General features: G+C 43.7%; 1 protein-coding gene across 9 annotated transcripts in view; it reads right to left on the reverse strand.

The window, feature by feature from the left end:
* Window positions 1-12,121, reverse strand: part of strbp (spermatid perinuclear RNA binding protein) — an 83,113-nt gene extending 70,992 nt beyond the window's left edge. For 6 of the 9 annotated variants that reach the window (XM_053687008.1, XM_053687002.1, XM_053687006.1 and 3 more), the window contains exon 1: window positions 11,965-12,120. The gene's annotated coding sequence lies outside the window, so the exon portion shown is untranslated. Of the gene's footprint in view, window positions 1-906; window positions 1,039-11,964 lie in introns of all 9 variants that reach the window. The other 3 variants (XM_053687007.1, XM_053687005.1, XM_053687011.1) reach the window with 2 other exon arrangements.
* Window positions 12,122-12,720: the final 599 nt, after the last annotated feature.

Below are 12,720 nucleotides of genomic sequence, written 5' to 3' on the forward strand. Positions count from 1 at the left end.
GGGCATAAATAGCAACAGCTAACCAGTTATCCGGTAACATGACGTAACTACACTCAGAACCTGGAGGAGTTTTAATGCCCGACTCATGCCCCATGTTCACAGCTACACAGCACGGGGATTTACTGCGGCAAACGCTAACGGCGCACGCTAATCCCAAAACACCCAAAGTTAATCAGGAAGGATTGCTGCAATCTATCCGGCTGATAACTCCATCATTATCATCTCACAGATACACTCACGTGGGAGATTTCAGACGTTTACACGTCAGCGGCATCACACCTGGGCCTATAAAAATATTATTATTAATAATAATAATAATAATAATAATAATAATAATAATAATAAAAAATAATAATAATAGTAAACGGGTTAAAACCAAGGCCATTTGGATTTGAGAACAGAGAGGAGAAACAGGTAGGACAGATGCAGGTGAAAAAACTAATGAGAATAAAAATGATCAAAATATACAATCGACTGCAGAGGGAAACACGGGTAGCATTCGTCTCGAAATGTGTAAATATAAATATTTAAGAACTATTCGAACTGTGAAACCTGTTCTGATTGCACACACACACACTCACACACACACACACACACACCATCAGCTCCTGGCACCTGTTCTGTACACTAGTGTCCCTTTTCACCTTGGCCCAAAACCATCAGTGTGTGTGTCTGTGAATAAAAATCCCCATGGATTTAACAGGGGGGAGAGGGGGGAAAAAAAAAAAGAAAAAAAAAAAAAAAAAGAGGAGTGATGTGCTTCCTTGCAACATGGTGGAGATTTCCAATTACAAGATGTGACACGAGAGTTTAGCGACGCCCTGCCCTGGGTGCAGAAACCCGGCTACACGTCGCGGCAGGAGTGTGTGTGCGTGCGTGTGCAAGCGTGTGTGTTTAAGAGGATACCATCGAGCCAAAACGCAGTCACAGGACCGAGACTTGAGCAGTGGATGAGTGGAGAGTCAGCGTTTTGTAGATACTTGAGGAGGGAAGGCGGGAATGTGGTCTGGACGAGTCGGACAGGTGCTCGGCGCGCTCCTAAAACACACAACGCTCCGATTCATCATCTTCCGCAAGCTTCACATGCCCACACAATTAAAGCAGCTCGACATGCTAATAAATAACCACAACTTGAATACCACGAATATAACCCCAGGCGTGGGGGGGCAGGAGGATATGTTACACTAAACTAAAATAATAATGGTGTATGTGACAATTAAGTTCTTAACTAATCATCTACTCGTTATCCTCAGCTTTAGACCAGACATGGCTCGTTTTAATTGCTGCTTGATTAGTGGTCTAGACGTGCTTCTGAGACGGTCAGAGTTAAAAAAGTGACTCTCACGCGCTCTCTCTTACTCTCTCACGCACACCAGTGCACCCGACCCCCACCAGTCACTCTCTCTCTCTCTCTCTCTCATTGTTCTGTTAATCTCTCGCTCTGTGTGTTCTCTCTATCCTGACTCACACTCTCAATCTCTTTGTGTTTCCCTGTCTCCATCTATCCCGAATCTGTCCTTTGTCCTGTCTCACACCATCTCTCACTCTGTCCCGTCTCTCTCTTTCCATCTGTCCCATCTCTCGGTCTCCAACTCACTGTCTCTCTCTCCCCCTCATTCTCTCTCTCTCTCTCCCCCTCCCTCCCTCCCTCCCTCCTCCCCACATGACAGTCTTCATCTTTCTGTCTTGTCCCTCTCTCACACAATCTGCCCTCCCATTGTCTCCATCTCTCTCCATTTCCAACTCAGTCTCTCTCCAGTCTCTGTCTTGTCCCCCCTTTCTACCCTTCCTCCATCTCTCTCTCTCTCTCTCTCTCAAGCAGTTATGCAATAATGATGTTATGAATATGAATTATGAATATTGAATAGCCGGGTTGTTGAGCTGAAGCTCCTCTCTTCTCCTGCTACGGTGCTTGCTCTTAACCTGAGCTCTAAACCTCGAGCGTGTTTGTGTGTGTACGGCACACGAACAAGAAGCAATCCATTTCTAATTTGGCTGTGAAATTTGGAGTGAAACGAGTGGCGTGCTCTTCTGCTCGGTTACTGACTTCCTGGTCACAGATGTGTCGAGACGCGAGGTGGAGACGTGAGGGTCAAGGCGAACAGAGAAAGCAAGTTTTAGATTAGACAGAGTCTGTGTTTTGTCTAGCATGTGTTAATAAAGATGCGGATTCGGGGATTAAACTAGAGGCATCTAGGGTTCGATCTGCCTGCTGTGTGAGCGCGCACACACACACACACACACACACACACACACACACACACACCACTGTAACCTCTCCATCTGTCTTGTCTTCTCATTCTCTTTCCTAGATCTCACTTAACCCCTTTCTCCTTAACATCTTCCTCTCCTTTTGTCCTCTACCTATCCCTCCCTCCAGGGATTAGTGTACGAGTGTGAGACCTCAGACCCCCTGCTTCTACCCATCTGTTATGTGCTGCGTGATGGAGACAGAGGACGCTACAATGACAGCACAGAGGACAGCAGCTCCACCCTTCTCACCGTGCCGGAAATCTGCGCCCAATCACGCGCCCTTTCTTTATATTCACTTTCTTCTTCCTTCCTGGCGTAGACGTGAACACACGGATCTGAGATACTGGTCTGAGAAGACTAAGCTTCCATCTTTTCTTGACTGTTTGAAATATCTCTGAACATGTTTGCAAAAACAACTAAATTCACTGAGATTAGCAAAAAAAAAACCCCGTTCCAAACCAAGAGAATTGTAAAATCACCAAGACTAACTGACGAACACGCTAACTGACCTACGGCTTTTCTCTTAGATCAGGGGTGTCTGATCTTATCCGGGCCAGTGTGGGTGCAGGTTTTCATTCCAACCAAGCAGAAGCCACAGCTGATCCCACTCAGCTCACCACAATTGCAAACGCATCGCAACTCTTCCTCTCGCCTGATGGCGGAAGCAGACTGTGCAGTTAGCTCTCACTACACCTGCAAATGAATTTGTAGAAGCACAACGTTAACAGCAAGGGAACGATTTCAGAAGCGCTGGAAACAAGAATACGTTGAGAGCTCCAGAAGCGTGCGCATCCTCTTTGCTGTCGTGAAGACGTTTAATAAGTCATGAAACAAAACCAGGGATTTGAAAAAAAATAATAAAAAAGAAGAAATAAAATATTGAGCAGACGAGAGGGTGGAGAAAGTGAAGCAGCTGAACGCTCTCCCGGCAGAAGCAACTTTTTAATCAGCGTAAACAGTGCGCAGGACCGCGAGCTAACAAGCAGCGATGCTTCCAGCCGCAAAGCACGGAAAACCTTTCATTGATTCTTGATGAACAACATCGTGTGTGTCACAACTACAGTCACTCTGCTGCAATTAAATTCACAATCTCGGAGCGCTTAAATTTTGTATTTCAGTATTTTGGGGACTGTATATTTAATGTGGTTTAATCCGACATCCCCTCCCCACTCCCATTCCTACACACCCCCGCTGGAAAGTGTAAAACACCTCGTCAAAATGGTAAATAAAGTCTACGCTAGTCAGCCAGATACACACCCATAAGCTGTAATTCATCCTTTATTCGTTTTTACGCGGTGTCCTTTTCTTCCTGTCGTGATAAAACTATAAAAAGATTTTTACAGGTCAAAAAAAACGTTTTCTATCTATCTCAAACTTTTCACAGTTAACGTATCTGTAGCCGTCCCGTCTGACCCTACGCCGTACGATACACGCTTTTGCGGCGTAAAGCCGGCTGAATACCCCTTAAATAAGTCTACAGACAATAGAAAAAAAGTCACATGACCCTGAAACATCTCTAGGCGCGAGAAGCATTTCCAGCGCATGGTTTAATTAGCGACCGTCTGCCTCGGCTTCTCCAGACACGCGAGTTCGCAGCCAATTTAACAAGCCGAGATAAAGTGTTGTGTTTTCTTTCTTCTTCTCTTTTTTTTTTTTTTGAATGATGACACGCAGTAAATGATTGTGTGATATCTGCCATAACTGTTTGTTGATTTAGTTCCCTGGAAAAGATGGATGATGAAACTGATGTCTGTCAACATGCGGTGTGTCATACGTACACACTGCACTTCAATCAATCAAATCAATCAATCAATCAATCAAAGAAAGATCTAAAATGTTCTCAAGGCATACCAGACTCCTGGTCTTAAGTTCCCAAACACAGTTACGACTCGGACACGTGCTGTGCTCGGGAATGCGGTAAACCTCGCTCGTCTTCATCGATATCCCCAACACTCGTTTACAGCCCGAAACCCCACGCTTCCTTCTTTCATCTTTCACAATGGGAGCGATGGAGGAGACCTGCTGTAATTAGTTAATTCCCTGCAGAGTAACGAGGTGACAAGCAGCAGAAGCAGAACAAAGCAAAGGGTCCACTACTCTTCTGTTTCTCTTGTTCTCTCTCGCTCACCCTCTCTCAGCGCCTGGGTGACGGGGCACGACGCATTGCAGTGTGGGAAACCTCCTTTATTAAATTACGCACTCCATCTGATAGGGATGCGCTTGGTCTCGCGCACTTTAATTGAATATCTATATCAGCAATTACAGACACTTTTCAACATGAAAGGCAAATAGGGATTAATTGGCACATACGATACAGGTGAAGTCATTGGAAACCCCACACACACACACGACGTAGATCTGATCATGGCTTTAAAAGGTGCAGTAGGTAAGTTTGGGGAGGCCAAAACCAAACAACCATTTATTCTGGATCCGAAGACAGGTTTCCAAGCCGAGTGTTTTTTTTTTCAGTTACGTAATACATTTGTTCTGAGACAGCAGCTTAAACTATTATGTGTCATCATTTCTACATCTTTCCACGTTATTTGTGCTAGGAAGAAATGAAAAATACTGCCTACTACACCTTTAATCGCACGGCCTATTGTTTCTTTTTTGATGATGGCTGGTTAAAGAGCATCTGAAGAATAAAGCCTGATAGCAAAATAACTCGGTCTGCCATTGGTATTTTTAGGCAGACTCCGTGAAAGCAGAGGAGGATGGGCTTTCCGTGTCGGCGCTGGTCTCGCCCTGTTCGGGATTTTGCATAAACAAATCTACCTCTCCAGCCTCCAGAGGAACGTTCAGGTCGTCTCGATGAGCGGTGCGTGGGCACGGCGCACCGAGGATGAGAACTGCCACCCAGACGACACTTCAAAGCCGCCGGAGTAACCGAACAACCAGAAGTTTCCCACTGCTAGAAGAATTACAGCTTCGGTGGAAGATATGGCCAGCTCCATGACTCCGTCGGTGCAGATCCTAAACGCAGATAATTGAGGCCTGGCGTGTTTCTTTACATCTGTAGTACATAGCATTATAAGTTAAAGGGAAACTATTCCAAGTAACACTTACACCACTAAAAAAAATAATAAAGATGAGCTAGCAGGAAGCAGGAAATACATTTTTTTTTTTTTTTTTTAAAGGGTGAAAAGCTAAGGATACAACTCGATATTTAGCGACAGAACAGAATCTGATACGATACCATTTCGTTTTAAGGCGATGATTAGATTTTTAGCGTCACCACTGCATCTGCTACGATACGATTCAAGACTCTTAAAGCGACGATACGAAATTTGAGGACACTACTGAATCTGCTACAATACAACACAGTATCCTCTGACTGACATGTGCCTGACTTAGTTCAGGAATCTGGGGTATGGCTATCATTAATTTGTTGCTGATGATGCTTTAGAGAATTTTAAAAGTAGCTTTAAAGAGCTACGGGCAAATCGGCTTCCTAGTCTATTGAATTATTTACACGTCAGTTTAAAAACGTGAATTATTAATGGTTGGTTTCAATCGTCTTTTAAATTGGTGCATTAATCCAAACCGGACGTTCATCACACCCCTGGAGTCTACGGGACACGGGCGTCCGTAAAGCCGAGGGACACGGGATGGCGAGTTTGATTTCTTCTGGGTCGTTTTGTTAAATTTACGTAGGGGAGGGAGAGAAGGAAAGGGGGAGTAAGTGAAGAAAGGCGGGAGGAAGGGAGCAGTCAGTGGGAGTTACTCCTACTGCAGGCTCGAAAAGCAATTATCACACTTGAAACCCAATCCCTGATTCTTTTTAAAGCACACTTCCCATAGCTACAAATCAACTGCGTTTTTCAGATGCCTTTTATGAATTCGCAATGAGATTTGTCGGACGTGTCTTTGTCCTGTAAAATTAAAAGCGTCGATGGTTTGTGGTTTCCACCAGAACCACCAAATAAAGTGAACAGAATTTATCCACGTGTATAAAGTCGTACACTGCGCTGAGCAGGGATGAAACGGTTACCGGTTTCACGAAAAACCGTGATAAAAATCCCCGCCGGTTAGTATTACTGCGTCACGTTTAATGCTCACCAAAACAGTGTGTGATTATAGTGATTCGTAAAACTCCTGGTAAATGCTGTCCACACACACCCAGCACGAGTCTGACGCAGGTGCAGCACGCAACATTTGCTTTTTGAGCGTGAAAACAGATGCTACCATTAACAACTGTTAACATTTTAACAATAACTGTGATAGTTTACGTACGGTCACATCTCCAGCACTGCCGGACGTGAAGCTGTGAACGAGTGTCAAACAGCTCCGGGAGCAAAACGTGAAAGCAAGAGCACCGTTTAATCAACATCCATCGGCCTGTGCGACTCCGAACATGCAAGTTCACGAGCAATTTAACAGGCGAAGATGAAGCGTAGTGTTTTTATACACGACATCTAGAGCTAATAAGCTGTAAATGATTGAGTGATTTTCCACACTGGTCACATGCGCTTCTGTAGATTAAATCCGGGTGAGGAACTCGATCCTGGTTGAAACGTATCGAGACACCATCATACCACTTTTGCTTTCACGATATCGATTCCTAATCTGCAACCTGTAATCTGTTCAATTTCAGTGTTTCTCGAACGCTCAATGCTGATTGGCCTAAACACGGAAGAGTATGCAAATCATATGTAAACATCTATCTCAGATCGATTTTTTGAAATAGGGAGTAAAAATTTTCCTCAGCACTGAACTATGTACAGTTTTTTTCCCACCCACATTTTCTTAATATTGCTGCAACTAGTCTGAAAAAAAAAATAATTTTGGGGGTGGGGGATTTCCCACACAACACAGCCCCCCAATTTTAAAAAAAGAAGAAAAAAAAAACAGAAAGAGATTCTATCTACCAAGTACGTGAGTACGCCGTGCACTCTGTGCGTGATTACTTCTTTCACCCATGCACAGAGGAGGCAATATGTTATTCCTGATGTTTAGACATGCTACTGTTTCCGTGCACTGTGTGTGTGTGTGTGTGTGTGTGTGAGTGAGAGAGAGAGAGCGCACAGGGATCTGAAACGTCCCCGTCTCCGGAGTCTCGGATACCTTACAAGGCCATCCGTGCCCTGCGTCTGCTCTAGATCCAGTTTCTCATCTCTGGATGTGTTTCCGCTGCTGCTTTGCTGTCAGGCTGTTTTATACACACACACACACACACACACACACACACAACTGATACAGAACAGAACCACGCACTTTCCGTTGCGCTCTGAGAGATGCACGCCTCTTTTACCTCGATGTGTGGAACCTCAGAGTACCCGAGCGCGCACTTGAACCCCGACTCCCTCGGCTCGAACGAGGTGGCGGCGCTGTTCGGCACGGAGGGGTCTCCAGGAGGTCGCTTCCTTTCCCGAGAACAAAGCTTCCCTTGTCGTCGGAGTGAATGGATCCAATACAAACACGACCAGACTGTTCTCAATTCCTCTTAGCTACTTGACTGGGCTCTTTATATTTAGCCTGGCGCGGTTACTCGGTCACCGTATCGTCTGTGTGTGTTTTATTCAGAATACATCTGTAACACTGCATCTTTATGGAGTGTATACAGCCTTGCTGGTCCACTAGTCTTTTTTGCTTTGGTTTTTTTTTTTGCTTTTCTGTATACCAGGAGCCATTTCAGCCACACTCCTCCCTTGCACTAAACTCCACTCGCACCATAAACGGCTGCGTGATACCCATGCAAATCTGAGGCCGAGACAACAAAGAGAGTATACGCTAAATACTTCCTGCTATTTTCGGAACAGATTCGTTTATCAGCAGGACGTCTGTAATACGTTTTTGAGTGATAAAACTCTCACGACCACAATATAATAACTACAGGAGCAAGGAGTTTCTAGCAGGTGGGATTTTCTACATACCTGGTTAATTGCACCACACAGTCATGTGATCACGCTCCGTTCACAACATGACATCCAAGCTGTCAAAGCGTCGCTGTACTAGGTAAAGAAGATACGTTGGCACTTATTTCAGTTTTAAGGGGTGAAGTTCCGGCCCCAGTCTGAAATTCTAAAGCATCCATTTTTCACTGTTGTGCGCACTACGAGACCAAACACAGCAAGCAGTCAAACATTTTCCCAACGCGACAAAAACCGTATATGTTGTCATTTTCTCAGAGGACGACAGAGAAAAATACAGACACCCGGATGAAAAGAACATCTCGGAGTATCTCCTGTAAAACAGGAAACGTCACACTATGAGGCAGGTCAGTGTAATCCCGTCTGAATAGTATATAGTGTCGTATATACACACACACACACACACACACACACACACACACACACACACACACAACACACACTAAAGTGGCATGTCGCAGTGGTTACGAGCTACACCACAATCTTCAATAAGTACACAATGTACAAATTATCTAGGACACTTCAGTCACTCGCCTTTGTGTGCTATTCAGGACGATGTCGCCTATTTAGAGAGCGTTTTACAAGCCCTGGAGCGTCAATCATCATATGTTTAAAAAATAATAATAAACATACACAAAAGAAAAAAAAAACAAAAACAAAAAAAAAAACACTTGATTCGTCTGAAAAACATTTACGCACACACACACACACAATTGTTTATAATATAGCGTGACAATCATGATCGGCGATTTCCAGAGAGTGAAAACTGCCTAGTGAGAGAGAACAGTGAAGGCTTCGGAGTTCTGCAGCAGGAAGCGAAGCTAAAAACCTACTCCTGCTGCTGGCTTCACTTTCTTCATCAGCTCCAGGAGAGAGCCAGGAATAGCACTGATCAGCAGGGGGGAGAGGGGGAGAGAGAACGAGCGTGAAAGACAGAGACAGAGAGAGAGCTCTTCAAATACTCAACTGATAAAATGACAGAAATCTGTGCTGTCGTATTACCAAAAATACGTCCCTTTATCTCTACGCCCCACTCTCGCTCTCTCTATTTCTCAGTGTGTGTGTATCATCAGTAAATTGCTCTGAAACAGAATCCATCAGCAGCACTAAAAATAATTAAGGCGATGTACGTGTGCATTTAGAAGCGCTTGTTAAAATTGGATTTGTAATTGGACTACTGAAGCTGCAAAAACATGTTAATGCTGGAAATCATTAACATTAAACTGCTACAAATTGGATACGTTTATCAAATTACGTGAAGCACGGGCGCAGGCCTGAAGGAGTCAGAACGCGCAAGGATGTCTCGCGTGAGGAAAACGTTCGACCGACACTTCATACACTAACAACGGCCTGTCGGGACGAGGGCTCGCACCCCATTGTGGAGCGGAGGAGAGAGGGATCGGATGGAGGAGAAACTGGGGAAAACGTGGCCTCTGACCTTGTGTGCTGATCCAGGATCAGATCCTTCTTCCTGCACCAACATAATGGAAACCAGGGCATCAGAGCTGAACCTTGAGCTGACAGTTCATTGATTTTTGTCTTTCAAACCGACCGCAGAACATTAAATATGCTTAAGCAGGAGCTAAGAAGGACAAGTGCAAAAGAAAGCAGACTATACTGACCTTGTAGAAACAAATTAGGAAGAAATGTTTTCCCAACTGAACTGGGAACAGCATGGACCGACCTCTCTCTCTCTCTCTCTCTCTCTCTCTCTCTCTCTCTCTCTCTGTGGCATTCATCCAATGCAAACAGCGACATCCTCAACATTTTAACCTGAAGATACACAATCTACCCACGGACTATTTCCAGTCCACGCGCCTAACAAATTTGTAAACTGTTCAAACAGAGAGAGAGAGAGAGAGAGAGAGAGAGAGAGAGAGAGAGAGAGAGAGAGAGAGAGAGAACATAAATGTGTGAAAGAAACAGGAAAATGTCAGAGAGAGAAAAAATGAGGGACAAAGAAACAAAAAAGACAGGTGATGGGGGAGGGGGGGAGAGAGAGAGAGAGAAGTGATGGCTGAGGGGAGAATAGAGACAAATACAAGAGAATAAGAGAAAGAAGGAAACTCCAGAGAAAACTAGATGCAGAAATGGATAGACAGTCAAAAAGAAGCTCTCCATCAATTTTGTCAGGTTTATTCCGTATTTCTGACCGCTGCTGCAGACCAAACTCAGACAAGACAACAAAAAGAGGAAGGCTAAAATTATTTTGATCATGACCTGCCCATAATGAACGCTTTGCACTTAGAGTAAGAGTTATTATAATAAGAGTCATCATTTAAGACACCTGACACTCCCATAAAAATAAATCTCCCATAAATCTCATTCATTGGGTTACTTTTTTTAAAAAATCTATTATCTAGGAGATAATCACACTCCAACCGCAGCAGCAACACGAGTCAAGGAGTCAAATAAAAGCCAGACGAAACCAAAACACCAAACCACACTCGGTTTGTAAAGGCAGCTGACACGCAGGATCACTTCCGCATTGGAAACAGGATATATAAATAAAAAGCACGCGCGGCTGGTTGTGTTCAAACAGCGCGCGTGCAGCAAGGAGACACAATCCCGCTCAGGTTATAAATATGAATAGTGAATATAATACTGACTGAATCGATCAATTAAATCAATAAAATCAATAAAACAGCAGCATTGTTTACAAAGTGAGAAAGTGCGGAAGTGGAGCCATGGACACCTGCACGTTCATCCTCATGACGTCACATCAGCCAACGCCGCCGCGCGTACAAATCCCAATGGTCAAAACTGCATAATTACTGAGAAGGGGGGGACAACAAATTTAACCGGTTTTACGTGACAACACCGCGAAAATATGACTAGAACAACTTATAAAGAAACCAAAAGCTACAAATCTAACTTATTAACCAAGTGACAGTCACTATAGTGTGATCCAGGGAAAAAGTTTACCTCAGAAATTGAACCGCTAGCTAACAAGCTAACAGAAATTCACTACGATATTCATTCATTTGTGGTGATATAACTAAAAAGTTACACGAAATTACGACACGATAACATTTGTGCTCTTAGGTGTATGTGTGTGTGTCTCTGTGTATATATATATATATATATATATATATATATATATATATATATATAAATATTAATAAACAAACGTTCTTTCTTCTCAATAAGTGAAACGAGAGAAAAAAATAATTCGTAGTGAAGCGGGAGGAGCCGACACACCGAGCGTCTGTCCCGACACGCGCACATTTCGTGTGCGCGAGTTTAAAAACCTGCACGCACGAGGCGCCAACGCAGAGTAGTGCGCATGCGCGGAGGAGCTCCAGTCGTTATTGGAGGATGTGAAAAAAAGAAGTGCTGGACAAAAAAAACAAAAAACCCATCAACAATTGGTGACAAGCTGGCCACCAAGGATCACTTCCTATAAAACAATCGCGTCTTAAATGCTAGTTTTAAAGCACTGGCCCTGTGTTTTAAAAGGCAGCTCGCTACCTAATGAATTATTTAAGTAGGCTACGGGATCCTGCGGTGCAACAAACGGAGATTCGGAGGGGAGTAAACACTAGCACAACAATACCACAACAATACCACAGCTCAGTTTTACTCAGCGCGAGAACAATCTCTGAAGAGAGCTGACTGGCTGGTAGAGGAAATACAGTGCTGTGAACTCTGTGAACGGTTATAACACCAGACACCGCCTTCATAGCGATGATGTCCGAGCCGAGAAACGCGAACGCGGTCCCGTTTATTTATCGCAGCAAAAAATCAATCACTCTCTCTCTCACACTCACACCAAGTCACACTGAGTCAACCCGCAGATGCTTATGAACGTTAATAAGGGTTTAAAGACGTTAACGCTTACCCCGAGCGAGTGGCTTTCCGTCCCTGAGCGCAGATAAACCATCCAAGTACTCTCGCGCGCTCTCTCTCTCTCTCTCCCTTCTCCTCAGCTCCGTCTCTCTCTCCGTCTCTGCCTCACTGCCGCTCTCCCGAGTCCCGAGCGCTGCCTGCCTGCCTGCATTTCGACCACGGTGTCGGTCATGTGATCCTCCCCGCCGGTTCTGATTGGCCGACGCGGCGCACCTGCTCTTCTGCAGGACTCTACCATTAGCTTAACTGATCAAAATACTGACTGTATCAGGTTAGCATTAGTGTTAGCACGATACTACTATTTGTAACCGGTTATAGTATCGTAATGCTCGATACCAAAACGATATAATGACAAAAATACAAAAATAAATAAATAAATAAAAACAGTCGCCATGAAAAATGTGCCTCATGATTTTAGTGAATTATATTATATTATATTACATATTATATTAAATGTAGATTTTATTTACTTAAACAAAGTATATATATATATATATATATATATATATATATATATATATATATATATATATATATATATATATATATATATATATATAAAGATTAGGAACATCACTATGTATATGAATATGCGAATTTAGGCACGCCCTCATGTCCTGCTGTCATCTGTGCTGCCAACTTGGTGACTTTGTCTCTAGATTTGGTGACTTTTTAGACTCTGTGAGTGATTTTATTTTAAAACAAAAGAAAGCATAGAGACAAATCTAGCGACTTTTGAGCAACCAAT

Source organism: Ictalurus punctatus, chromosome 16 (genome assembly GCF_001660625.3).
Source record: "Ictalurus punctatus breed USDA103 chromosome 16, Coco_2.0, whole genome shotgun sequence".
NCBI classification, from domain to species: Eukaryota; Metazoa; Chordata; class Actinopteri; order Siluriformes; family Ictaluridae; genus Ictalurus; species Ictalurus punctatus.